Genomic DNA, 27,824 nt, shown 5'->3' with positions numbered 1-27,824 from the left:
AGTCCCCACTAAGAGTGAGAAATAAAACAACAAAAAAAATCCTTCCCTTTGCTTCAGGCTTTTGGATGCACTGGATTAAGTTCACTGCTAATTAGACACAATTGTGAAGCACAATTATTTATGAACCTTCAATGGGCCGAATTCATGAAAGGAATAACGAGTATGTATTTCCCTTTTGTAGAATTTTAATGAAGAAATGGCATTACTATTCATTATTTATCCACTTTCAAATTGTAATGAATAGTTCTACTAGCAAACACCAAATTTCTGTATTTACAGAAAGGCGGAACATGTGTAGATAATAACACAGTTCAGTATGTATGAAATTCTGTAATTCTATAAATATAGAAATAAAGAAATTATCAGCAGGACTATTCATTAAATTTTGAAAGTAGTAAATAATAAATAGGAATAACATTTATTCATTAAAATCCTCCAAACAGAAAATATTGGGTCTTCCTTTTTTAAATAAATCCAGTGCAATATTTCTGAGAGAAAGCTGGAGTTTATGATGATTTTTATTTTTGTTCCTTTTGACATTGTTTCATATGCAGCCTTAATACTAAATACATTTTAAATAACACTAACACATGTGTTTTCATTAAAAGTTGAAATAATACATTATGCTGTGAAACAAAGACAATTTGGAAAGGCTGTCTTGCCTGGCTGAACAAAACACTTTTTAGCACCATTCTGACCATGGGCACCTGCCTCCTACAGAAAACATGTTTGTGCCCAGCTCCCAGAGTGGTATTCACGTGTCCCAGGCCCCAGTGTGTGAATGCTAGGGTGCAAGAGGGGCATTTTCCTGCTTAGACCCCCAGACAGCCCAAGCTGAACTGCAGAGCCTGCAGCACCCACTCCTGCGTGGGTTTTACAGTGAGACCACTCAGGGATGGAGCCCAAAGCTCCACCAGCAGCGGCAGCCCCTGGCACTGGAAGTGCTGAAGGGCTCAGGAGCACAGGTAAGACTGCACAGGGTGCCTCTGATGGCTTTTCAACCTGTTAAGTGTCAACAAATGGACTAAAATCCAAAGAAAAGTTTTCCTATAATTTAGTTTCATATGACTGGGAACTGAGCCCTGTGAATCTCCCCTGTGCAGTGTCACTGCTGTCCTCCAGCCACTGCTTTCCCAATTTCACCAACACAGCTTTGCTGCCCTCTGTTCATGGGGCTACAAGGTCAGTGCTGAAGGTTGAATTCATGTAACCTAAGCATGTCCTCCCTTAAAAATACACCTAAAGTTTAATTATGTATTGTATTAATTAATCTTCAGAAAGCTAAAACTTCAATACCATTTTAATTCCTTATACAGTAATTAAGCTCTTTGAACCTAATAAGAACACAGAGCTTGACTTTTTAAACTCCAATGAAGTACAGGATATTAGAAAAAAGCCCTTGCAGATGAGTCAATTATGTACTTTGATAGACATTACTTAATATTTTGGTTCAGTGTAGGCCAACCTTAGGGCCTGAGCAGGTGGCCCAAGTTCCTTGCAGTTTGGGGCACCTCTCACTCAGCTGAACAGCAACAGAGCTATTATTAAAAGTTTATTCCCAATTAGGGAATACCTTTTCCCTTTATAGCTAAGAATCTGATGTCCTGATAAATCTCAGTGAGTTTAACTCCAGAATCACAGACAGGTTTGGGTTGGAAGGGATTTTAAAGATCACGGGGTTCCAAGTCCACCTTCTGCTACACCAAGTTACTCAAAGCCCCATTTTCAGAGAGACCTGTTTAGATGGTGAGATGTTCCTTTGATTTAATGATTCTATAACTAAAATTTAGGGTTCAATATGCACATAACTTCTTCATGAGTGTTACCCACCCTAGTCACTTCAGAGTATTATATCAGGAAAAACAGACCAGAAGAATACAGAACTGGTCACGGGTTGTTTTGTTTTTTAATGCTGTAGCTCAAAAATTGGTTTATTTTGAATAAAGAAATGTAGTAAGCATATACGCTATTTTTACACAACTTTCACTAAGATTAAACACAATGCTTAACATTGAGACATTACCATTATTTTAAAGAAAACCCTTTCCCTTTCCAAGGTCATGACCTGGTGTATATTGGGTGCAGAGTGGGTTGTAAACTAAAATTTCTTCTGGAAATCTGCAGGCAGCTGAAGTTTGCCTAGAAAAGCTGCAGATTTTCCCATGGTCAGGGATGTGGCAGTACTGGGGGAGCACCACGGAGCCTTCCCCAGCCAGAGAACATCAGGGCTCCTCTGTGGCTGAACCCAAATGTTTCCTGTCTGTGTCCTGCTCCCAGGTAAGATGGGGAGGAACAGCCAAGGGCTGGGCAGGAGGGCTGGGCAGGAGGCTCACCACCTCAGCTACCTCATCCCCTTCAGCAGATCCTGATCCTGAGCAGCTTAAACCAGGACTCCTCAGATATGCATTTTTCACACAGCATTTCAAGGATTTCCACGTGGTTCTCAAAAGCTGAACCAGGACTTACAACCCCAAGTAATCTTGGCCTCCCTCCATAAGGGCTCAGTTACAGATGATGGCACGTGGCCCTTGCCATCAGATTAGCTTAAAAACATCTGTTTGGCTTTGGTGGCTTGGATCCTTCTGCAGCAAGCTGCTTTTCCTTGCTTTTTCAAGTTTCTTGTATGTAACATTTATATTGCGATCTAAAAACAATTTTACACATAATAAATTTTAACTATTTGATATTTTTCATTTCAAAACTAAATAACAGACATTAAAGAGAATGTTTGTTTTTTTTTTAATGACACATGATAATATTTTAAAACAGCAAATTACATCCACTGTAACATTTTTGATCTTTCTCTAGCAAATCGTCTATGAGTAAAGTTTGCCTGTATTCATGATTTTTTTTTTCTCAAGATGCTTTACTGCTCTTGGTAGAACTAACATCTGCTTCTCTGGGGAATCTCCTATTTATGACAATTGGAGATGTTTTTGAAAATTCTTTGAATTAAACTTCACCTGCTCAGAAGTGTTTCCACAGGAGCTGACTGTACATGCAGAGTTCCCACTGATGCCTTTTGACAGAGCTGTTAATCCCTCCTGACTCTGGTTGTGATATCACATTTCAGGAGCTGGAGCAGCCCCGCGCTGTTCGCACCCGCACAACATTCACCCGTCACTTACCCGAGCTCTTCCCCAGACAGATCCCTGGGAGCTGGTCCTTTGGCTGAGGAGGAAGGAGCTGACTTTCCCCAGCAGTATTGCCCTTCAGACTGCTTCTGGAATTGCCATGGCACCTTCGGAGCCCTCTGCCCTGTGCTGGTCCAGCACAGCCCCTCCAACAGAAGCCACTTTGCTTCTCCCATTCAAACACAGAAATTTTGCCAAGACTTCTGTTTCAACCTCCTGCAGAATGAAATCCAAGAGGGTAATTGTGAAAAGAGAAACATTTTTGCCAGCTGAGTCTCAATTATCACATCAGCATCCATATTCTTGTGTGTAAAATATCTTTTTTTTTTCTTTCTTTCTTTCTTTTTTTTTTTTTTATTTTAGCAAAAAATCAGCATTCCAAAGAGCAAGAACTCTTTTGGGATTCTTGGTGATGAAATCTCTTATTTTCTCTAAGGATGAACTGTCCTTAGGGAATTGCCATGAGTTTTAAGAAAAGCAAGGTGTTGCAATTTAATGCAACATTATGATTTAAATGCAATACTGAATGATTACCAATTCTCTTAAGTGCTGAATTTGCAGAATCTTTTTTTGCACACTCTTAAGAAACCAAACAAAAGAAAAAAAGCCTCCAAAAAAATAGAAGTGATGCTTCTGATTAAAGCAATACCTGTGTGCTTCGTAAATTTGATTGCAAATGTATTTCTAAGCATGATATTATTTATGCTGGAAATAAAAAAATATTTTCAGTTGTTTTTACATCTCTAAGTCAAAGTACTAAATGGAATCTTCCCCAGTAGCCTTTCTGGGCATTTTGCTCATACCTAAGTTTTTACATTAAGGCCAGAATTTGACAACTGGAAAAATAAAAATTTTAATATATATATATATATATATATTTTCTTCTTTTGATGAGGTAAAAACACTTAAGGTTTGATGACTTGAATAAGCATGGACAACAAGAGTTTTCTTCTGCTAAAGAAAAATTAATATGCAATGCCTTTGACTTTGGAAGGGTGTTTCCTTGGTCAAAAGGACCAGGTCCTTTCACTGATTACTTATCATCCCTTCTCATCTTCCATATGTGTAATTATTTCTACAATTAAAATAGATTGCATGATCTTTCATCTAAATCTTTGTCTTTAAGAAAAAGAGAATTTTAAACTTAATTTATGAACTCTGATCTTATAAACCTTTCATTTGGTTTGCTTCTGGGTCTTGATCTAAACATACCTTCTGCTATTTTATTTGGTATGTGCTATTTCAAGGCACTCTGCAAAATTAAGTTTACCTGCAAAACCAAAACTAAAAATTTTTTTCTTTTCTGCGTCTTTGTTCAGTGTTCTAAATCTCATAATTTGCTTCAAATCTTAGGGAAAAAATAAATTAAACAATCTGCATTAATAAATAGGAACTTTGTTGGGTTTGCCAGTGGTTTCCCAAGCAGTCCCTTTCTGTTCAGAGCACAAAGCTATTCTCACTTTTGCGTCCTCTCAAAGGAAGTTGTAGTCTCCATTCCTGCTGTTTCTTCAGATATGCTTTGTTTTCTTTATTTCTGCTACTTACATTAGCCCAGATTGTCTTTATTTCCTTCCCCCCCACAATGTCTTGATTCCTTTCCTCCTCCTACAGACATCACGACCTTAGCTTCTAAAAATCAGTCAAGCTGCTTCTTTTCCTCCCTAGTTTTTACCGTCTTATTTGCTCATCTCAGTTTATGAATGCTCTGCCCTCCATTCTTCATTCCTTTTATTGCAGTCTTACGTCCTCTTCCTTCCCTTTCATTTTCCAGGATTCTGCCTTGTTCTCTGTCTCAGATCTGATTATTTCCCTGGATTCCCCTTCCTCTGAAGTGCCACATCTGCCTTTGGCTAGTGATGGCCACTTCTGCTTCCATTCTCCTGCTGGCACTCAAGATGAGGGAAGGTGTTTCCAAGCATGCAGAGCTGCTCCTCTCAGGAGCAGGAGCTGCATGCAATTTAGATTTTTTTTCCCTTATCACTGAACACATCCTACCTTTGAATTTAAACATTCCTTCCTCTGTGCATTAAAGAACCACAACCTGGGCAGGATTTGGTGTTGTGAGGCAGTACAACATCACTCTGGGTATCTCCTAACAAAGGGTCAGGACCATGCAAAGATGGAAAATGTTCTGTATTTAGGATCAGATTTTTGTAATTTCTCTGCTTACAAAGCTAGTTGTGTAACCTGGTTGCCTTCTGCAAAGGAAAAGAATCATCATTCAGGTATTTTGGGTTTAAATATTTATTTTTTAATAAATTCCAGAAGATATATGCCAATAAAATCAGAAGTTTGCAAGTACAATCATCAGGACTAATAAGAAGGCAAACAGAAAAATGTGGGTTTTGCAAGAAGAAGAAAGAACCAACAGTCCAGGCCACATTTGCCTTCAATAATATAAGAGCCAGGCTGCACCAATAGCCCAGCCAAGAGGATTAGTCCACTTTGACTCTGTGGTGACTGAATTCACCATTAATAGTTCAGACTTCACCCTGATCTGAATCTTCCCCAGCTATGAAGTAAAGCACGCATGGTCCAACATGTGCAGAGGGCTGGAAGGACAGAGAGAAGTGCTGGAATTTCTCTCTGTGCAATACAGTAAGGCTAAAGTTCTGTACACTGTTAAAATGATTGGACTGAAAGTAAAAAATCAAATATATATGCAGGAGAAAAAGTCTTGCTGGATTAGAGAATTTTTCAACTGTACATTCATTTAAAATATGTCACAAGAAAGGTCATTAATACAATGAAGAAATGGGTTTTTTTCCCTCTGCTTACTGTTTTTTTTCTTTGTTTTCTTTCTTTGTTTTCTTTCTTACTTTAATTATATTACTCTCTTTTCATGGCTGCTAGTTGCAATTCTTTTCTTACCAATCCCTGTGTACAAACCCACCTCCCCAAACAGGGCTGGTTTGGGGACCAACCTTTGTCTTTCATGAGTCATTATTTTAATAGCATGCTGTAGATTTTAGAATTTTGGTGTTGTTTTATTTCCAATGGCTGTGTATGGCTTTTCACAGAGTTTTGGTGCAGCAGTGATAATCCAGGACAGTCACTGCCTGAAAGAGTGACCTGGCACAAACACACACAGACACATGCACACACATGTGTACTGAGATAACTTTTATGGCAAGCAGAGCAGGATTCCACCCATATTTCTGGTACAGAGGGAACAGAAGTTAATTTGTAGGTTGGTGAGAGAGAGCTTGTGACACTGCACTCCATTTCACATCAAGAGACATTAACTTGAAATTACTGTTTCCAAGGGAAACACTTATGACTCAAAGCATTAATTTGCATTAGTCCATGATAAGGCTTGTCTGTAAATTGAGTTATTGAAAATAACTCGCAACCATAGCACCAAGGAAAGAATTAACTGGGAATGTTGTTCTATAAACATAGGTGGATATTTTTTTCCAGGTAGTTAAAATACTAAAAGTGTGCAAAACGTCATCAATTTAGTTTTCTAGTAAGGTAATTCTTTAGCAAATTGTCACTAAGTAATCAGTTTGGATAAATTTGTGTTTGCTGTGTTTTATCTCCTCACTTTTTAGTTTCATGTGAACAGCCTATTAAAACCCATGGTTTGGGACAAGCTCTACATTTTTCTTTTACAGCTGTGAGGACAATGGTCATTCTTTACAAATTTAGTTCAAGGTAATGTGATGTTCTACCCAATCTGGCAGAAAGATTTATAACTCAGCAACTAAGGGCTAAATTTATGTGTTGTAAGCAAGTCTAGTCTCAGGGAAATTTCACCTCTTTTGAACATCATAAAGTTTATTTAGAAAAATCTCCATAAAAGATGCTCTTTACCCTTAATGCACTCCTACAATATCCACTTAGGGTGAGTTTAAAAGCAACAGTATTAACAACTGAAATCTATGCTAACAAAATTATTCAAAATACTTACTGATAAGCAGCTGCTCATGTATCACCACTTTTTTTTTTAATCTGGGTCAGGCAACATTCCCCCAAGTAAATATAGCCAAGCAGGTCCAATTCCTTCAATTCTCACTCAGGTTTCCATTCTCACTCAGCATCATAACTTTGATACAGGAATGGAAATGTTTGCAAAATTTCTGGTCTGTATTACAGCTGGTCCTTCTTTTCAGGAGCAGCCCAGACTGGCACCCAGCAGACACAACAGCCCTCCAGGGAGACACGTCCCAGCTGTGCACGTGCACAGGCAAAAGGGACACAGACACCCCATTGCCTTTTGGCATCCTCCAAGCACCCTTTTCAGTTTATTTGATCCAAAGGTACTCCGGAAGAGGAGAGAGGAAAACAGTGAGGGCTATTTTTCCAGACTAAGGATCTTTAAATCCAGATTCTCTCTCCTTGTATTGCATTACCATCTGCACCCATATAGCAGAAAACCTTTAGGGTTCCTTCCTTTCTCTTCAATTCAAACTGAAGAACAAACTTCCAAACCCAGCAGCACAGCCAAGGTTTGGTGCGGCACTGAAGTGCCGATGAGTTTGTCCAAAGGGCATGGCCTGAAGGACACAGATATACCAATAAATGAAATTGTTTCCCCTTCCCCAGGGTGATGTGGTGCCCAGGTGCACCTTTTGGTCTGGAGGGGGTGAGGCCAGCATTGAGCTGCCCCAGCAGAGGAGGGCTCAGGGCATGTCTCACTGGGGCATGGCTCTCCTGGGTTAGACACGGGGTGTGTGGGCTCCCCTGCACACACACATGGCCAGCTTTGGGAATGGTCTGTAAGGGCAGGTGGCTGTCAGGGTGCAGGTGAGGAGCACTGCTGCAGGAGCAGGCTGCAGTGCTTTCTGTGCAGCCTGTGCACTTCCATGGCGTGCCTTTCCCTGCCCTCGCCCATCCCTATTCCAGCTGCCTGCCATGCCCGACAGGGCACCCCGCCGTGTATCTCTCAATTGCTTCTCATGAGTAAGGACATTATTTTTGATCCAAACTAATATGTAATTATCTATTTCAGAATGTTTTATTAGGAATTAGAACCCTTTTTATATTTTAACCAAACATATTCATTTCACAGCATGTTAAAAATCATTTTCTCTCTCCTAACTGTGTTTATCCTTTCTCTGTAATATTTCACAGCTGAAGTCCTTTTCTAAGAGAGCTTGAAAAATATTATCTGGTTATATTTTTTTTAAATTGAGCATGTATGGACAAAATCTACCCTCTTCTTTCCTGTCCTTAGCATTCTAAAATGTACCTGTGTTCAAATATTAAGAAATAAAACAAATATAAATTATGCATTTTCCAAGTTAATTTAAAATGCATTATGCACTGCTTTGTTCTCTGGAATTAGTATTATTAAGGGGACAGATCTGTATGGATTAATTTTGAGTCAGTTTATTCACTTCTTTGTAATTCAGTGGCAAGAATTTCTGTCCCCAGGCATCAAATTAAAATTTTTACTGTAAGTAACACATACACAATATAGACCTTTTTGTATTGTTTCTTTGTTTTTCTATCAGACAACATATTTACATATTGTATCATTTCACAAAATCACCTCTTTCAAAGTAAACAAAACTTCCCCCCCTTCTTGAGAATTATTTTAATGTTCCCATTGTCATTGTACCCAACTGGAACCTGGTTCTAGTTTTGAGGGTTTTTGCCTTTCCATCAATAATCACATAACATTTAGCTGTGCCTTCCCTGAGATGTCTCACAAGCTGAATAATCTTCCAACATCTCCTTTCTTCCAAATATTTTTGGTGGTGTTTGAGCTGCTGTTTTATGATTTTTTTACAAAAACCCAAGCTATTCAATAATCATTTAAAAATAATGTTTTATTGCAATAATTCTTTGCACTTGCATGTTTTAAATCTTTATTTTTCCCTAAACTGAGCAAGAAAATAGAGGCTGCTTTCTTAATTAGTCTTCTTTAAACAAAATATCCTTTCATATGCACTAATAAAGACTAAGGATCATTTCTCTCTTGTTTAAATAACTGCTTGCTGTAGTATAAAATTGTAAGAGACATGATGCAGATCAAGATGCTGGCTTGAAGTGGAGAAGAGGAACAAGCAGTGCAATAATAAGCAGATTTTAATGATTTACTATAAATCAGCATTTTTGCCCTGTCAGTGAGATTGAAGAGGCAGACAGCTCCTCACATGTCTGCCTAGCAAATGTCTTCCTGATGAATCATGTGCTCTGAATCACTGATCACAACATTCAAACAGCACATCCAAATAATGAGGAAAACATATACACAGCATTCTTACACCAAGGCTAAAACTGCAGGAATATGTGTTTTCAGTGGTGTGGTAGTTAAACCCCTACATTGATACTGTGTCTGTTCAGCAGAGGGTAATATAAGGTTAACTATTGATGCCCTAGCTTTACTTCCATGTGTTAAATCAACGTGGAAAATCTAATCTTTACATACTCTGCGGGGGAAAAAACGAAGGGAAAAGTGGATAACAACGTATATTTTAAAAATATTTTTCAAGAGAAATGCATTAGCTACTCATTAAGAGAAACATTACTGTGATTAATTAGAACACTAGCAAAGCTATTGTTTTATATAGAGGGTATTTCAGATGACCATTGTTAATAATTTCAGTTGGTCACTAAGGTAATAGTGGTTATAAACTGTTATGCATTGCATGCCCTGGTGTCCATCGATCCTCCCCACCATGGGCTCACGGAACCAAAGAATTGTCATCAAACTCCTCTGCCATGGGGGTGTCACCGAGCCCAGCTCTCCACTGCAAAACACATCTTAAAGGGTGATGTGGGTAGGGTGAGGAGATCACGGGGGTGGAGGGGATGAGGTGCACCCCAACAGCTCTGGAAGGATCAGGGAATGCAGGGCAGAGCGGGGTCCAGCCTCAGCCCTCACAGACAACACTCCCATCAGTAGCAGACAAAACTGAATAAACAAGGAGCTGACTCACCTCTCCATTGGGTCCAAGAAGGCTGACAATGTGCTCAGCAGTAGTGATTGTGACCACTGTTGTCCCCACCTGCAGGAGAAGCTCTGGCCAGGCTCTCACACACCACAGCTGAAGGAGGAAAGCCCATTTGCAGGTCAGCCCAGAGGATCTCACCCTGCACATCTCTACCTTGGCTGTTGGAGGATAAAATGAGGACTTCGGATTCCAGCAGTCTTTGTCCTGTAACCTTTTATTAACACCATTATTTATTCAGAAAACAGTTTTGAAATAAATAATTTTGTAACAGTAGGAACCTTGAACTTAGAAACTTGAAAAAAAAAGATCCAAGTTTGGTTATGGAGATCCTTCGAAAGACAGTAACTTGTCATTCCTAGTTTTGTAGACAGTAACTTTTGCATTTATTACTAATTTTCTGCACTGGTCTAAATGCACTGCACACATTGAGTTTAAAGCACATTAGCACCATTTATGTACATAGTATTTGCAGTTCAAGTCATCCTTAATGCAGAATTGGTAAAAGGATTCTTCTGGAAATCCTGAAGGTGAGCTGGCATAGAGAGCCAGGGATGTTTTTTCTCCACATCTCTGCATCCTGCCACCCCTTTGATGCAGAATCACAATATATGTTTCTGAAAGAAGCTGCTGTCCATTATTCGAAGATGTGAAATTCAAAGTCCTTGTCTTTTCTGGTTTGTACTCAAGGGAAAAAAATAATAATGGGCTTTTAAAACAATAAAACATCAATGTATTTTAAACATGACCATGTCAGGCTCAAAAATGTTTTTCAAAAGCATATCCATTTGTTTAATTTGAATAAGAACATACTTAATTTCATGGTCATTTGGTTAAAGCAGTTATTTTTATTAATGTGTTATTGAGCTAGAGGCTGAGGGCACTGGTCAGTTTGCTACTGTATAACTCACTCGCTTGGAGAATGAAGTCTTGCAGTACAAAGGGGAAAACTCTTATGTGCTATTTAGGCATCACAATGGTATATTTGATCTGTGTTCTTATTTTATTCAAAGTAAGAAGGGGAAAAAACAGACGCTCAGACTGCTGATTTCTGCAGAAAAAATCTGCAAATGAACTGTTCTATTAGCACAAATGTACAAAAGTCTTTAGAACCTCTCTCTTCAAAAGCATAATTAGGTATTTATTTCAGACATACTAACATCTTTGCAGTAGCTAATAAGATGCAGCCCATTTGAATATTAATATAATAAATGATTAAATTAAACAGCAAGATTCAGACTCAGAAATAGCCTTTATAGGTCCCAGGGGGTCACTAAAACTGTATTCCATTTCTTCCTACAGTTAACATAGTACAAGGGACATGAATGCGTAAAGCAATATTTGTCTTATGAAACATGGAGTTTTATATTGTGCTATTCAGTTTTATTACTCCACAGTTTGAAGCTGAGGCCTGTGATGAAGTCACCATGCTGGGACCCAACAGCAACTCTTCCTGTTTCAGTGCTTTTTGGCATCAAAGTGACGCATCGTTGCTTTGGCAGAGGCAAACCTCATGGCAGGCTACATATAAATAGGTTAACAGCGTTGGCGTGTGATAAACTAATAACACACACACACACATACACACACACACACAAAAGTTGCTGTAAAGTAAATGGCTGAGGAATTTTTCATCTGTACATGATTACGTATTTATTATTAATAATATGTATCCAATAATGTGCAGAATTATTATCAATGGCACGAGGATGATAGGTTAGGCTTATTTTTTCCCACTGTACACCAGATAAAAGAAAAATAGGCAAAGCAGGCAATTATAATTGGCCATTATTCCAATAAAGGTGGTTCCCTTCTCAAATTAGTCCATGAAAACTGCACACTATCCAAATCCCATGAACCTGAGAGGTGTTAATAAACATCTGGTCATGGTTTTTGCTTAATTAGCAATCCCTAGTTTGGACTGAAGTCTGTTTATGTAAAACAAAACACACGTATGCACATGCACACACACACACACTCTCTGCTCTCTCTCGCCCCCCCACCTCCTCATAACAATAACAAAAAAAGAGGTTTTTGTTTCATGAGCCACAGCCCTTCTGCAGTCCAAACCAGCTTCTTGTAAGTGCTTGGTGGGAGAATTGGATTTTTAAGTCTTACCATTTGTCAACACAGCAGAATAAAATGAAAGCTATTTGGATTTGTCTGTTTCTGTTCATTTTACCAGAATAATGTCACCTCAATCAGCCCTACAAAATCCTAGTATTTTATTGGAAACTAAATTACCATTTTTAAATGCAAAAAGAAATTGCGTACTTACTACAGGTTACTGAAAAATGCCATGTTATTATTCTTAGAATCCAAAATCTTACAGCACCATCTCTCTAAGGAGCAGCATTGGCAGGGAGGTAATGGATAAACATGCAACTGTGCTTGCAAGACTATACTGTCTAAATTAGATAAAAGAAAAGTAGGAAGAAAACTCCAAGATAAGTGGTACAAAGTAAATCAAAACAAATCATCTTACCAAACTTTATTCGCATCTGATACCATTTTTAGAAATTAAGGTCAGTTTTGTGGAACTAATAGGGAGTTACACCTATATATCTTGGGCACCATGACAATGCTTGAGAGGAAGATTTATACACTATGGTTGCAGATGCAGAAGAAAGATATGAGAGATCAAATGGAAGTGCATGATAACAAATGAAAAATGGTCCCCACAGCCCATAAATTAATTGAGAAAAGAAGGTTGTCATTATTTGAACATGCTTTAAAATAAGGTATGGGGTCCAGATGGCAGAGAATAGATAGGCCAACAAAGTTTGAGTAATTGATGACTTAAAAATAAAACAAGATCTTAAAGAAATGAATCACGTTGGGAGAGTTAGAGGAGGAATATTAGATGAAAAAGCACAAAAACTCCTCGAAACTTCAGAGCAAAAATCAAAGTATAGGAAAACAGACACATTTTTTTGTGAAGGATCTAAATAAATGTAAGTAATAAATATTTCAGGCAGCAATTGTATCCCCATTAAGGACACTTTTCTATTGTCATTTCATTAACCTATTCAGCTTTGTTTTCACAATTTTTTTTTTTTTTTGTGGTCTATGTTTTTTTTGGAATGAACTGAGAGGAATTAGCAAAGGCTGTGCTATAAAAATCACAATTATCATTTCTGCTCCCAACACTGTCGTTAGCTCATGGGGTCACTGCAGAGAGCCCTTTGGTAAACAGTGACACATTTCCAGAGCTTATTGTCTGCATTTTCAGTGCCCAATTCCCAACAACACAGCCTGTGCTGGTTAAGCCTAAACCCTCCTTTGCTTTCCAGTTTAGTAGGTTCAGACAAGTCAAGGAGGAAGTGACAACACTCACATGTGTCTGATTCCATGTTTGGTTTTCTTTTCCTCTCTTAATCTTTTTTCTCCTTTCTCCATTCTGAAGGAGTGGCAGCACATAGCATTAAATGGTACTTCAGTGTTATGCAATGTCAGGTAATAAATAAATAACCTATGCACAATTTTATTATTTTTACTTTTAAAATGTCGCCCATCTGTCTATGGAGGGGATGTAAATATCTGCATGGGGGCAGGTGAGTGTGTCTGCCAGGAGGTGCGTGTGTATATGTATATCTGCACTGTGTGTCTGTGTGTATGCATGTGTGCATTTTCCATATTTATCGCTTTTCAGTACATTAGAGCATTTAGTACTTTGGAAGGCACTCATCCAAACAGAGCTCCATGTAAATGCACTGTGTACAAGCCAAGAAAGAACAGCTCCAGGCTGATAGAAACCTCAGAAGTATGTTAAATCATAGTACTCAACTGTTCCTCATTAGAACACTCCTCATTTCTTTTTTTTTCTCTTCCACTTAAAAAAAAAAAATGTTTTCTCAAAGCCGCTTACTTTGACGCTGCACTCTAGGAGCATATTATGAATATTCAGATTGGAAATAGAGTACCATCTAATAATGTGGAGCACAAAGGAACCCTGAAATGTATTCAGCCTCTTATTTACATTGTTATGAGAGATATTGCATTATCAAACAATGGCTCCATTCCACACTGTATCCGTTACCCCTTGCATTAAGGCTCCTTGGGAACTTATTATTGATGACAAAAATGCAGCTAATGAGAGACTGCAGAGTTACTAAATGTATAGGTAAGCTATATTGCCTATAGGAAGGATAACCCTAAAGGAAAAAGCATCAAAGCCTGAGAGCTGATTTGTTCAGAAGTGCAGCTGAGATGGGAAGAAAAGCAAACTTGGGGACCTTCCCATCACCGCACACAGTGATGTCATTAAGGTGCATTAATCTCAAGGAAGATGTATACAGGGAAACTACAACGTGACCCTCGGTGCAGAAGGCAAGCGAAAAGCCTTGGAAATATTCAGGAGGCAGAAATAGGAGGCGACAAACATTTCAAGGGAAAGATAGTTGCCAGCAGGATTGATTTGAATACTCGAAGTGGTGATTTATTTTTCATGCTTCTCATAAAAAGAAGAGATCCTTTCTTTGCCCTGCTCTCCCCCTCGCTCCCTCCCCGGCGGGAGGAAGGATGGGATGAGGCTCGCCGTGCCCAGTGAGCAATGGCTGCCCTTTCCCAGACACCACAAATGAATGCAGGATGCTGGAGAGCCCAATTCAAACACTTTACCAGGAGTATGTAAAAAAAATGGCATAATCCACGTTCTTTGCATTTGTAACAGAAGAAAGGGAAAAAGGACAATTTCATTAAAAGTCCAGCCTCTGTAAAGAGAATGTTAAATAGTTTTTTACCCAAAACCCAAACTGCTTTGAATGCAAGTCCTGCTTTGCCCTTAACTGAAATGAAATTTCACAAATCCAGCTGTACATAGAGAAGGAAAATGAAAGACAAAATATTTACTCATGGACTCAATAGTCCCCTTTTTAAAAGGGAGGGGGTTTACTATTGATTTTTTTACAATATAAATTTAGCATATTTCACATGATCCATTACATTCCTTAGAACCATTAAGATGCAGTTTACATGATTTATTCAGAATAAGGTCCACTTTTAGCTATATTTAAGTCTCCTATTTGTTATTTAACATGTGTTTAATGTTTTTTGTCCCTGCTGTGCACAGCTGCAAGCTGCTATTTTTTGGCAATTTTTGTGACTGTGAAGTGATTTGTGTCTTTGAATCTCACCTTTCTATTCTATGGCCTGCTGTTTTGATTTTTTTCTAAACTTTAAGAAATAAGTTGCACTGTGTTATGACCTTTACTTCACTTCATGGAAGTAAACAAGAAGTCTAAAAGCACCATTAAAAAATCATGGCAGGTATCCTTACGGGGTAGCTACAAGGACACATATGCAATTGATTTAGCATTCTGTGACACTGTAATTCAAAGCAGCTTAAGGAAAACCCTCTAAAAATCCAGTAATGACATAGAAAATACTAATTGAGAGCTGGCAAACACTTCACTCCATTTACAGACCAGGCACATAAATCATCCATAGCAGGAAACCTTCCATATTGGATAACTTCTTGAAGATTTTGAAGTTGATCTCAAGTAGGAAAAATCTGACCAGAAAACAAGTTGTTAGTATTGTACAATATATTTAAAATATCCTTTTTATTTATACAGTCATAAAGCAAACAGAGTATGATGCTGAAGTGCATCAGATAGATAAAAAGGTTTGCAGGGAGTTTTGGAGCAAAAGAACTCTCACAGCATAAGGATGCTTCTATTTCATCTGGTTTCCCAGGCACAAAACTTTTGAAAAGCAATAATAATGAATGATGGCAAAGCATGACACCTAGAGCAGTGCAATTGTCCTTTTTTTTTTTTTTTGTGTTAAATGGGACTTTCCAAAACACAGCCACGAGCAATTGTGAAATTTTGCTACAATTAATTCCTCTCCAGTCCCAGTATTTTGGTGCCATGACCACGACATGGTCTCCCCAGCATCCCTCACCTCTCCATCCACTCTTTCTCCTTTGGCCACCCCTTGATTTTGAGGCAGTGACTCACTGCCTCTCCTGCACATTAGAATCTATGTGGAATTCATGGACAATGAATGTGCAATGTTCACATAATTATCTAGAAAGGCAGCTAGCAGTGCATGATGCATATGCTGGTACATGTTCCTATTTTATGTGGTAAAATGGCAGTGCTTTGTGGTGTGCTGAAGTCTCAGAAATGCATGCTGGTGAGCCACTCTCTTATTTGGAAGGTTCATACTCCCCATCACCAGTAAATAGAAGGAAAGTGAAACACTGTTGGGTATATTGGGGGCATTTGTTGTTGCTCTTTATGATGTCTCTGGATAATTTCAGTGTCTATCAAACTGCTACTTTAATTGATGGGAGAGCATTTCCCCTTAACAATTTGAAGCAAATATAGTTGGCAAAAATTCCTGTATCAATTTGAATGCATTTACCTGTAAGTGGCAAACTTAGTAACTTCATTTATTTGATTTTAATGAAAATGGAAAATGCACTGCTATATGACTTTAAGAAGAAAAGTAAAATATAAGTTATTACTGTTTGATATATGTTCCCCATCCATTTATAGGATCTATAAGAGAAAGCCATGTTGAAACAGTTTAATGCAATGCCTTTAACTTATCTAAACCACATTCAACTGACTGCACTGGGAAAATTGAATCTTTTCCTCACAATCTTAGTGACATGAAAAATATATAATACGGTAAATGATTAATGCAGTTATAAACTATACCTGAGATAAGATTTAAGTATTCATATTTCTATCATGTTAATACAACACGATAAACCCATGAAGCAAACTTGACCATAGCATTTGTTATTCTGTCCAGTGTTCAATTATTCTTTGTCCAAATACAATTTAGGAGCTTGCTGGAATACATTCTCTGGGTACCAAGCATTATGTGCTACAGTGAGATAATCAAAGGAGTGGTCAGCAACTGTAGACCTCAAACCAGTATATGGAGAGCTGCAAAATAAAAGGAAGCCCAGAACATAACCCCATGCTAGCTTGGCTTTTTTTTTTTTTTTAATTTTGGTTGTCCATAATATATCATTAACACATAAAAGCATTATTTTTCCTTGCTTCTAACATTTCACTGAAAGCTTTATATTTTTAGGCAAACCTAAATTGACATAATCACAGATGTGCTTAGCAACTACCAAGACAATTTCAAACCACGTTGCTTTAATAACTAACCTCTTCTAATTTCTGCAGTAAGGGTCAAATTCTGCCCATGGGAAACATGTGTACAACTCTGAATGATATCAAGAGAAGAAATGAGACCACACTGATGACTGCTTTGATGCTTAGATGGGCATTTTATTACAAGGATTTTGTGCCTCCATGTAAATAATAGCCAATTGTCCTGCAGACAGGCAGCGAGCCTAGCAGGAAAGCACACAGCTGCAAGATGGGGGAAATCTGTGGGTCTGTCTCAGCAGTTCTGCAGGGGCTTACCTCAATTTACCCCATTGCAAAATTGGTATAAGGCTTCGTTTTCAAAGGTGCATTTATACCCTTGAATGACAGGTGAGATAATTTTGAAATTAGATCAGATAATTCATAAAGTGATGAAGCTATTTTTACAAGTTTAACACAGCTTTGTGCAAGGGGCTGGAGCAGGTGATATCCAGAGGTCCTAGCCAATCTAAATTATTCCATAATTCACTAACTGCAGCCCTTGTCATCATTGGTTTAAAGTACCTGCAGCTCTGAGCTCTTGTCCCCCAGTTCCAGCCACTGACTCACCATCCACGTGTGGGGACAGCCCAGATGTCTCTCATCCTGTGGTGACCCAATTTAACAACCCACCATGTGTAGGCTGGTGGGGCCAACTGAAATTCCTTTGAGCTCTCTGAAATATTGGTGGTTTCTGAGCTGGAATTGGTAGTAAAATATAGAGGTACCCTTAAGAGATACTCAGAAAATAATGCTGAAGATGAGCAGATTTAACAATGAACTTTTTTTCTCTCAAAGCTTTCGTTGAAAAATTAAATTGCCAGGAGTTCTACTGTTTTATTTGCCCCCCAACTCAGCTGTCAGCTGAAGAGCTTTTGATGAAAACATATTTTTGAAATGAGTACAGAAGCCAGCTGGGACGGCCAGGCAAGGCCCTTTGCTAAGCTAATCTGTCACTGCTAAGGTTTGGATGGGGACACACGCAGGATGATCTGAGCTTTTCCTAGCTTTCAGAATGGTAGGTAAGCTTAATAGCCATATTTTAAATAATACTGCTACACTATATCACATTGCAAATGTGCCCTGTAATCAAAAGGGAAAAAAAAGCAAGGAGCTGACAGAATTAGAATAGAATAGAATACAATACACCTCTCTGGGTGGAGTTACTTTATTTTCCCAAAAGGAGCCACAAGCTCTTCTTTAATTAAATAGGCCTTAAGAACAGCATCAAAAATGATAACCAGAAATTAAATACTTCCCACTACTTGTTTAAAATTTGAGTATGCTGTAATAATTCTTTATTTCCATGACATTAATTTTATGGGCTCATTCACTTTCTATTTGATCAGAACTTCTGCATATAATAGTTACCAGCATTTCAAACAAGAAATCATAGATGACTATATACATACTAGGACAGTCACTGTTGTAGTGGTAATGCTGGTAATGGGACATTTTTATTAATAGAAAAAGCCAACGCGATTTTTGAAATAGGGACAGAACAAGAGGACTCCAGCTACACCAGAGGAGGTCCAGGCTGGTCATGAGAAGGAATTTCTTCATGGAAAGAGTGGTTAAACATTGGAAGGGGCTGTCCAGGGAGGTGGTGGAGTTCCCATCCCTGGAGGCATTCACTGAACCACTGGACATGGCACTCAGTGCTCTGGGCTGGTGACAAGATGAAGATGGTCAAAAGTTTGCCTCATTGATCTTGGAGGTCTTTTCCAGCCCAAATGGTTCTATGATTATGATTGGCCATCCCCAGCACACAGACCCCATTATTGCTCTGATAAACCACAGTGCCATGTGCAGCTGTTTAATTAGTTATCGATACCAGCATTTGTTTTTATAGTCACTGATAGTTACTCCATTTGCATTTTTGTGTATGTACTTTGACTTCTATTTGTAAATCTGACCCATGATAAATATTTCATTTCTTTCAAGCATTCCTGATTTACTTTCATGCCTGCTACAAAACTTCTAGAAACACAAATGGTTCCTTTCCTGAGCAAGATGCATCAAGTGTACTTCTTTTTGTAACACATTTACATTCTTCAATATTTCTACCTTGGTTTTTGCTACTCTTTGTGCAGCAAACCCTTGCATAGAGACTTGACATCCTCACAGCAATCTCAGAACAATTTCAAAACATGCCTATGGTAATCCTATTATCACACAAGCCTGCAGTGAAAAAATTATCTCAGTGCAAGTCTGCAGTGACCCTCTGGAAGGCAATACCACTCTTATGTGAGATTATTCAGGTAAAATGAATTCAGTGAAAACACACGCCGTCTTTGAATTTCAGTGTAGAGCCCTGATGAAATGACAAAACCAAGTTCACCTTTATGCTAAATTATGTTTATGTTAAATGCAAAGATAGGATGGGAGGACCTGTGCCCAAAAGTCTTGCAGTGAGAGTGATGTAAAACACAAAAGAAGTTCAAGTAGCTCCAGAACAAAAGTCCAACTACTTTTCAGAAAAAAGCTTAACATAATTGTTCAGGTGGGGTCAGTCTAGGGTGGGGGTGTGCAGTGGTAGCCCTGCTAACACCAGCAGCTGCCCAGGTACTCATTGAGCAGTGGAGCCTGGCACCTCTGCTCTGCTACCCTGCCGTGTCACCTCCCGCCTGTGGGCACCATCCTCAGCATCTGTGAATCCTAAGCCACTTTAAGCCTTCCACCAACACATTCATGATTACTTTATTACGCCTTCCAACACTCAAAAGGGCAATGCAAAATCAGCACTGAATTCATTAATTTACTAATTAAAAGATAGGAGAGGAACACATGAGCAACCTCTGGAAATGGTCGTGTAGAAGCACACACTCCATAAAACTCTGCAGCACTCATCTCATCCTGTGAGGGCAGAAAGATCCAAAGGCTGAGACCCCATTCTGTGACTTTGGGCAAGGATGCAGTGACCTTTCTTCAGAGAAACAGAATCTTCCTTAAGTCTAATCTAGATTTTTATCTAGCCTAGCCCAATTCCCATTGCACCCCCAGCACGCAGTTCATTACCAGGGGCAGCTGGGCACTGCTGAGGCCAAAGGAGATTTTGCTGGGCTGTCTTGCAGCATGACTGGGTGAGACAAGTCCCCTGAGCAGTGCCCCCAGAGAGCCACCTCATTTTCTGGAGGCACACTGTCAGATGTGGGAAATACAAGGGCATGGTGCAATATTTTGGCCGTGACAGGTGGAATCAATGTCCCCCAGCACTAAGAATGCAAAGTCAGGTATGCAGCCTGCACTAGTGGTTAAGCTACATCTTTTTTTTATCATCAGTGGAGACTATAAATCCAATTCATTTGACCAATGCTAAGACTCTGTCTTAGCACAAACTGCCCTGTTTCACTCCACTGACTTTAAAGGGTAACTAGCTCAGACTTAATTGTCTAACTTTTAGACATCAGAGTCAAGGAAGATTAATATTATCTTCCCAATATTCTATGGATGTCAAACTGAAATGAGCAAAAAATAAGGAGAGACTAGTCAAACTATTTCTCCTTTTGATAATTAGGAACCGCAAGATGTTTGCTTACAGAATATGCCTTTCAGACATAACTTCAATAAATCTGTGAAGCTGTCAACTATTGCAGATGTTTTGTATCTACATCTGTGGGGATTTCATAACACTTATTAAAAACCTTCACACATCTAGCTTGGGAAAAGCCCTTCTGCATGGAAAGGTGGTTTCCAGGGATAGCCTATTTTCCTCAAGATTTTCAACTACTTCTTGGTTGGAAAGTTATGATTTTTTCTGCTTTGAAGCTGAGCTACCTACACAGTCTTGAAATAAAGAGAGACGGAGAATCCATAAACTTTAATTCTATAATTAAGAATTATGTAGCATTGATGGGCACATTTGATGATCTATTATAAGTCGCCCACAATCTGTCTTAAAGGCAGAAGCTGTCTGAAAGAATACAGGAGAGTTCTTTGTGGGTCCTGTCCTTCCCTCTGAAGGAAAGATGAATTGGATGTATTCAAGGAGCGTGACTTGAGAGAGATCCAAGTTTTTTAAGAACAGGCCAAACAAAGTCCAAGTTCCTCACATCCAAATTATTTTCCCAGCCTACCAACACAGAATGGTAAGAGAAAATCAAGGACAGCTTTCATACATTATTGCTTTCACAAGTGTCTCAAAGTGATTGACAGCGTTCATATTCTCATTATGGCATCTGCAGATAATGAGGTACCTAGGCACAGGAATATCCACTGCTTAAGCATGCCAGGAATATTATCACTGACGTTTGAGCAAAAACATTGCAATTCCACACAATACCTCTACATCTTCGAAACGTCAAAACACAGCCAGATGCTGGAGCCATGGCTGCTGAAATCACATGGGTTAGCTGGTATCTCTTGAAAGAATTATTATAAATGTAAGGTATCTATTTAGCTAGTCAGCTAAATAGTGGGTTTGAATTCAGCCGATAAGAGTAGGCTCCCCTCAGAATTTAAAGACTCTCTCCCCTTCCTCCGTTAGAAATCTTTGTAATTTTCTATAAACAAGGCTCAAAAGCTGTCTCAAGTACTTGGAGAAAGACTGTCCTGAGTCTTATATTTCTAAGCTAAATGTCAGCTAAAACAACTCGCTCCAAGGGAAGGCAGATAATGTGCAGTCTCAGAGAGCTGCGATGGTCCTGCACCAATGGCTCAGGGCTAACTCTGCCACATCCCACTGGAGTGTGGCCTTTGGCATGTGACTTGGCCACAGCAATGCTCCCCTGCACATCACCTAGTCAGCTGCCAGTCCCCAAGCCACGTGTCCTTCACCCTGAGGAGGAGCTGGAAGAGGAGGACAGGCAGACAGACTAACCACATACAAGTGACATGCCCATGAACTGCAGGATGTGTCTACAGTTTCTGAACACAGCAAGGTGCAGAACAACACTTGAAATCTGGAAATAAGGCACAGAAACTCCTTCAACATGCTGTTCCTAGAAGGTGTGGAGGTCACATCTAGCAAAACAGTGCTATCAGCATCAACAGGGCTGCTCCAGCTGCCCAAGCAGAGCACAGGGCACTGAGTGAGCAAGCTGCTACAGCCTGCCTCAGGGAGAATGCTCTGAATGCATAGCAGAGCATGCTGGAAATGCACTTTCTGTGCTCCTGTCCTCCCTCTCTTTGCAGCTGTCTGCAGAGGTGGAGAGGGCACTGCCAACACTGACTGCTCCCTCACCTTTGACTAGTGTGAGATGCTGATGCTGGAACATGTGCCTTAACTAACTACATCTTCCCCATTGTCACTCAGTGTTTTTATTGCCTTGGAATGACTTTTGAACACAGGTCTTTGAGCACAGGTCTGGCATACATGGCCTTAGGATAGGAAGCAGGCACTGAGCTTTCTTAGGAAGAACATCTTTTCCTTAGCCTGAAAGAAAGCAAGCAGGTGTTTGCATACATAACAGAAAGGATGTCTCGGCACATCTTTGTAATCTTTGGATGTTACAGCTGCCTTTTCCCCCTACCACACTTCTGCTGTTTGACCCTTGTCCCAGCTAAAAACACAGAACATGTTAGGTGCAAACTAATATTCTCAGTCCTGCTGCTGCAATAACCAGTGATCCGCAACAGCCCTGCAGTCATGCAGCCAGTGTGGGGAGGCGTGTGAGCAAACACACAGGGATTAGCAGAAGGCCTTCTCTCAAAGCTAGACAGCTCTGTGGAGGGTCAGTACAGCACTCAGTGTTACACCTTGCTCCTAAAGAAATTGTTTCTCCAGGTGAATACCAAAACTTTAGTTAAATGCCCTGTAAAGTAAAGCATTTGAAGTTAGTAAAAGAGCTGAAACTGCTCTCTATCTTTCTGCATTATCCATAGTTTAAGCTGCAGCAGGTGTACTGAAATGAAAATGTATATTAGTACATTGAATAAGGGCTTATACTAATTTAAAAGACTTCTTACAAAAAAGCCCATATTAAAATTTTTAAACATCTCCTAGAAAATAATCCAAAAGAATCTCACAGCTATAGGTTGTTAAATCCCCATAATATTGCATGACAATATTTTTAAGGGTTTTTTTGTGCCAAAAATCTGAAAAAAAAAAAAGACAGTGTCCAAGATGAAAATTACAAAAGGATCCACAATGTTTAGGAAAAACAATCAATGTGCTCTGGAAGGTCAGCCAACATCCTGAAATGTAGTCTTTGGGCAAATACTGAATAACCCTTCTTTAATTACGACAAGAGGAAGGTCTGATGTCTGAAATGGGAGAACTTTCAGTTCCCTGTGTCACTCTGCTGCAGTCTCTGAGTGTGACTTCAGTCATACCACTGACCCCTGCTTCCCATCTCCAAACTGGAAATGTGACGCCCTATTGTCCTGGCCCAGCTGCTCTAATGAGGCAGCAGCTCTGCACCTTCTGCTGAGAGCTCAGATGTTGGTGAGGTCTCCATGCCTGCCTGTAATGCAGGTAATAACTGATGAAATGAGGGAGTAATTTTTTCAGGAGAATTACAGGAGAATTCAGTCAAAAAATATCAGAAGCCTTAAACAATTAAATTTCTAGCACTAACCTGGAAACCCACTACACTTCTGTCAGAAACTGGTCTACCTTATGAAAATAATAAATCCTACATTTTGATGAGGGCTCTCTTTTTTTTTTTTTCATCAGGTGCTTACAGATTTCTTATGCTTTGCCACCGAGCACCACACTAAATGTTGAGCCCTTTCCTCAGGTTGTAGCTAAAGGGGAAGAAAATAATGATGTCTCCTAATGACAGCTGTCAAAGGGATTTGTGGGAATCAAAAAAGCTTTCTGGAAAACCCAGTGTACAAAATGCTTGACCCAGTTGTCATTAATTCTGCCTGGCCCACTCACTCCCTCCTGTACCAGGAGCCCACTCCTGTGTTGGCTGATGTGAAGGCAGTGTGGGACAGGCAGTGAGAGAGAGCAGGGCAGCTGCAAACCAAAATCACCCTGGGGAGGGTTACAACTAGATAAAGTTTTCAACAATAAGATTCCAGAGACTGCTGACTGGAGAAAAGCTCAATATTTTAGTCTCAGTACAAATTTGCTTCAATCTTATACAACTCCCATGCAGCAGCATCCACAGCTGCATGCTGTAAACAACAAACAAATCTATTTCCATCAGCCCTGCTGATGCTATGAGAAAAGTGCCTGAGCATAAGACATGCACAGATGTAGAGTCTCACCTGAGCCTAGTGCTGCCCTCCATTTGGCCCCTCTAACTTAATATCGTTGTTACAAAGCTATTGGTCTCCTGGTAGCGAGCTGGCTCAATGCAGAGCCTCTTCTTCCAGCTAATCTGACAACTCCGATCCAAGAAGCATCAAGGGCCCAATTAAGAAGACACATCTTATCAAGGAGCTTATTTTGCATAACAGAATACAAATGACGAATAAAAATTTAATGTTTAATAACTTAGTACAAAGAGGGCTGTTGATATAGAATGCCTGGAATTTTTATGGCGGCTGTCAGACTTGTGATAAAACTGTTATATAGGAACACTTGGCAAAAAACAGCGTAGAATTTTTCAGTAATGGTGTGTGCATGATATTGCATTAATTCTTGATAGGAAAGTAACTGTAAGCCTGGGAATCAGCCAGTCTGAGTCTCACTGTAAGATGATATTTTTTTCTTTTGAAGGACATCTAAATACATTTTAATGAAGAGTTAGCTGAAAGGATAGTCGGTACTTCATAAATGCATTTGTGTGTTTGTTGAAGTCCAGAAATTATAGGCAAATCATCATAATCCCTCTGGGTTGAGAGTAACTTTGTCAGATTCAGTGATGTGGCTGCAGTTTGCTGGTACCCATCACTAATGGCTGGAAGGCAGGAATTTAAAGAGGAAGGAGAGGTTATCTCCAAGGTTTGCCCTTGCTGAACAGGGGCAGTTCTTCGATTTACTTACACCGTATGGGAGAGTTGAACGTTGGTGCAGCTCTTTTCTGACTTTGAAGAGCAGAATCTGGAGGAAGGCTTGACTTGACTTTGTTCCTACAGTTGCATTTTATATGTTAAGAGTCCTTCATGATAATGAAAAAAAGAATTGTGCTTTAGGTTTCAATACAGAAATCAGTTCTTCAAACAGCAGGTATGCACTATATTATCCAAGAATTATTGCAATCCCTGTAACTACCATGTGCTGTAAATATATCAATACTAATCAGGGCAAAAAGGATGCTCAGATTTTCTTTCAAACATTTTCAGAAAGCTGATGCATGAGTCTGAAATGCTTGCATTGTATTATAATGAATTTGCCATATACCTTAAGCCTGAAGTTAAAAAAAAAAAAAAAATCTAAATATCTTCGTGTAGCGATTAAGTCATCTTTACCAGTGCACTTAAAATAAAGTGTCCATTAAATAATGCTAAACTAATACTGAATTAGAGTGGAACTCTTCTAGAAAAGTAGAGTATCACATCTATATGAACTCTAAATGAATTCCTTATTCATTCGATTCTATTGTATTAGTGTTATTGCAATGAATACTAAATGAATTCCTAATGATTGGATACTTAAAATAAAGTGTTACCCCTTTACAATAGTCATCAAACTTTAGGACAAATTGAGATTAAAAAAAATTATGTGCTGATGGGAAAAAAAAAGGTTGAAGCATATAGTTCAGAATATTGAAAGGTATAATTTATCTGATGATGCTAATATTCAGATGCAGTCTAATATTAGAATTAATACTCCAGGAGTGGACCCTTATATGGAGGATTTGTTGCAGAAATAAAATCTATCAGTAACAGTTTCATTGTTCCATCATTACAAACTCATTTGGTATTCACTGTAATAGCACTGATCGTAATGAATTTGTTTGATATTCATGTGGCTCTCACATGCATTAACATAGGCTTTCTGTTGTAATTCAACATCCAACAAGCATTAGTTAATGCAGACTTTGGATTAGGCATGGCCCAGTGTTCCACAACTGGAGTTTCTTTTCAGTTTATAAGCAGCTAAAGGACACTTTAATTCCTGGGTCTTTTTTTTTTTCTTAATCTGATACAGTATTTTTAATATGGAAAGCCTCCTGAAAGTCCCACACTGCCTTTTCATATGAACTTAGGTGTGTGCCATCTTCTATCTCAGGCCACAAGCCAGAATGGCAGAATTTTATCACCCAGGCACATTACCTCATTATCCCCTTGGCAATAGTGGCTTTGGCACAGCCTGGAGCTGGCAAGGTACTAAGGGAGCAAAAAATCCTGACTCCTAGTATTAAACAGATTTTTTTTTTTTTTTCCCTAGGTTCAGAAATGCCAATAGTTCCCCAGTATTGGATAATATTTACTTGGCAAAATGAACTCCTGCCCTTCCAGTATCTTCCTCAGAGGAAATAACTCTGTGGCAAAAAGCAGGGCAGATCTTTGGAAAGTTTTCACAAGGAAGGGAACTCAGCCAGTTTTTCAGCAGGTTTGACTCACTGGAAAATTTTCAGGCATTCCTCAGTCAAATCTTGACTAATGCAGGCTCTGGTGTGATTCAGCCTCAGTCAGGGTGTTAGACTCTGTTTCCCCATTGTGCCTCATGGTAATTATTCCTATTATATCTTCAAGAGATTATAGATGAGCGATAGATGAACTGCAATGACTATTAACAAGAATTATAGCAATCTTTATGCATAAGTGTTCAAAACACCAGGGGCCACACGCTCAGGTAATACACATGGATTTAGATCATGTAATCAATTCGACTGCAGTAATTGGTAACATGAAATTACAGAGTCAGGTGACCTGCTGATGCTATCAGCACTGCTGCTGCAACCCAAAGGGTTTTCAAAACACTGCCCCCATTTTGTTTCAGTATCTCACAAAGAAGATTTTCCTTTGGTTTTCCTGGTTGTTCTACACAATGAATCTCTTCCTCCCACATAACCCTACTTTCTCCCACCTGTCTCACAGCAGCCTCCAGCTACTGGGTTGAACCTCAGCCCTCCTTGGCACACAGGGCTCCTTTCCTCTCCTTGGGGCATTGGAGGTGTGCTCCAAATAGATCCACTGGCTCCCAGAAACCTGACAGGAGAGCACCACACCCTTCTCAAAACCATGCCATAAGGCTGACCCTGGGCTCTGGGGAAGGTCAGGTGCTCTCTGCTCTCTTGCAGAAGCAGAGGGAGGCCTGCATCAGTCTCCTCACCTCACTATTGCAGGACATCAGCAGAGACCACTACTGTCCAACCCAGAGGTGGAGCAGATGTTTGGGATGGCTGGGCCAGATGTCCAAAGGGAATCAGTAGAACTGAAACTGGGAGTGCAATTGGGAAAATGAGTGCCTTAAGTCCAGCAAGGGGTGGGTTGGGATGCTCCAGGACTGGAGCATCCTCACACCCTCTCTGGCTGGGTGAAGGTGGAGGCACAGGGAGCGAGGAGAAGCAGCTCTGCACCAGGAGGGAAAGGCTGGAAAATAAGGAAGGATTGCCCTAAGGGAGTTCTTAGAGGTGGTCTCCAGCCTCATTATTTCAAGAGCAGATCCCTCAGCAATGGCCTGCCCTGACCAGCAGTGGCTGTGCCGGTGCTGCTGTCCCTCCATTCAGCTTCTCTTTCGACTTGCAGACAGAGCAGAATTTGTCAGAGCTCTTGGAGGCCCTGATAGATGTAAACACTGTTTAATTAATTTGATTTATGATATAATTGCACCACTGTGCTTGAGGGTTTAAGGGAATTCCTATTCCAATGCATCTTCCTAAAAGGGA

General features: G+C 39.5%; 1 long non-coding RNA gene across 1 annotated transcript in view; it reads right to left on the bottom strand.

The window, feature by feature from the left end:
• Positions 1–263: 263 nt before the first annotated feature.
• LOC146766401 (uncharacterized) overlaps positions 264–27,824 on the bottom strand; it is a 71,703-nt gene continuing 44,142 nt past the window's right edge. The window contains exons 2-3 of the long non-coding RNA XR_014957828.1: positions 10,025–15,548; positions 264–3,350 (exon numbers count right to left, since the gene is read on the bottom strand). This is a non-coding gene — a long non-coding RNA (uncharacterized LOC146766401). The remainder of the gene's footprint in view (positions 3,351–10,024; positions 15,549–27,824) is intronic.

The sequence above is a fragment of the Lonchura striata genome, chromosome 11 (assembly GCF_050655825.1).
Source record: "Lonchura striata isolate lonStrDom1 chromosome 11, ASM5065582v1, whole genome shotgun sequence".
Classification (NCBI taxonomy): Eukaryota; Metazoa; Chordata; class Aves; order Passeriformes; family Estrildidae; genus Lonchura; species Lonchura striata.
Note: the sequence above shows the minus strand (reverse complement) of the source record. Positions and strands in the feature narration are given on the sequence as shown.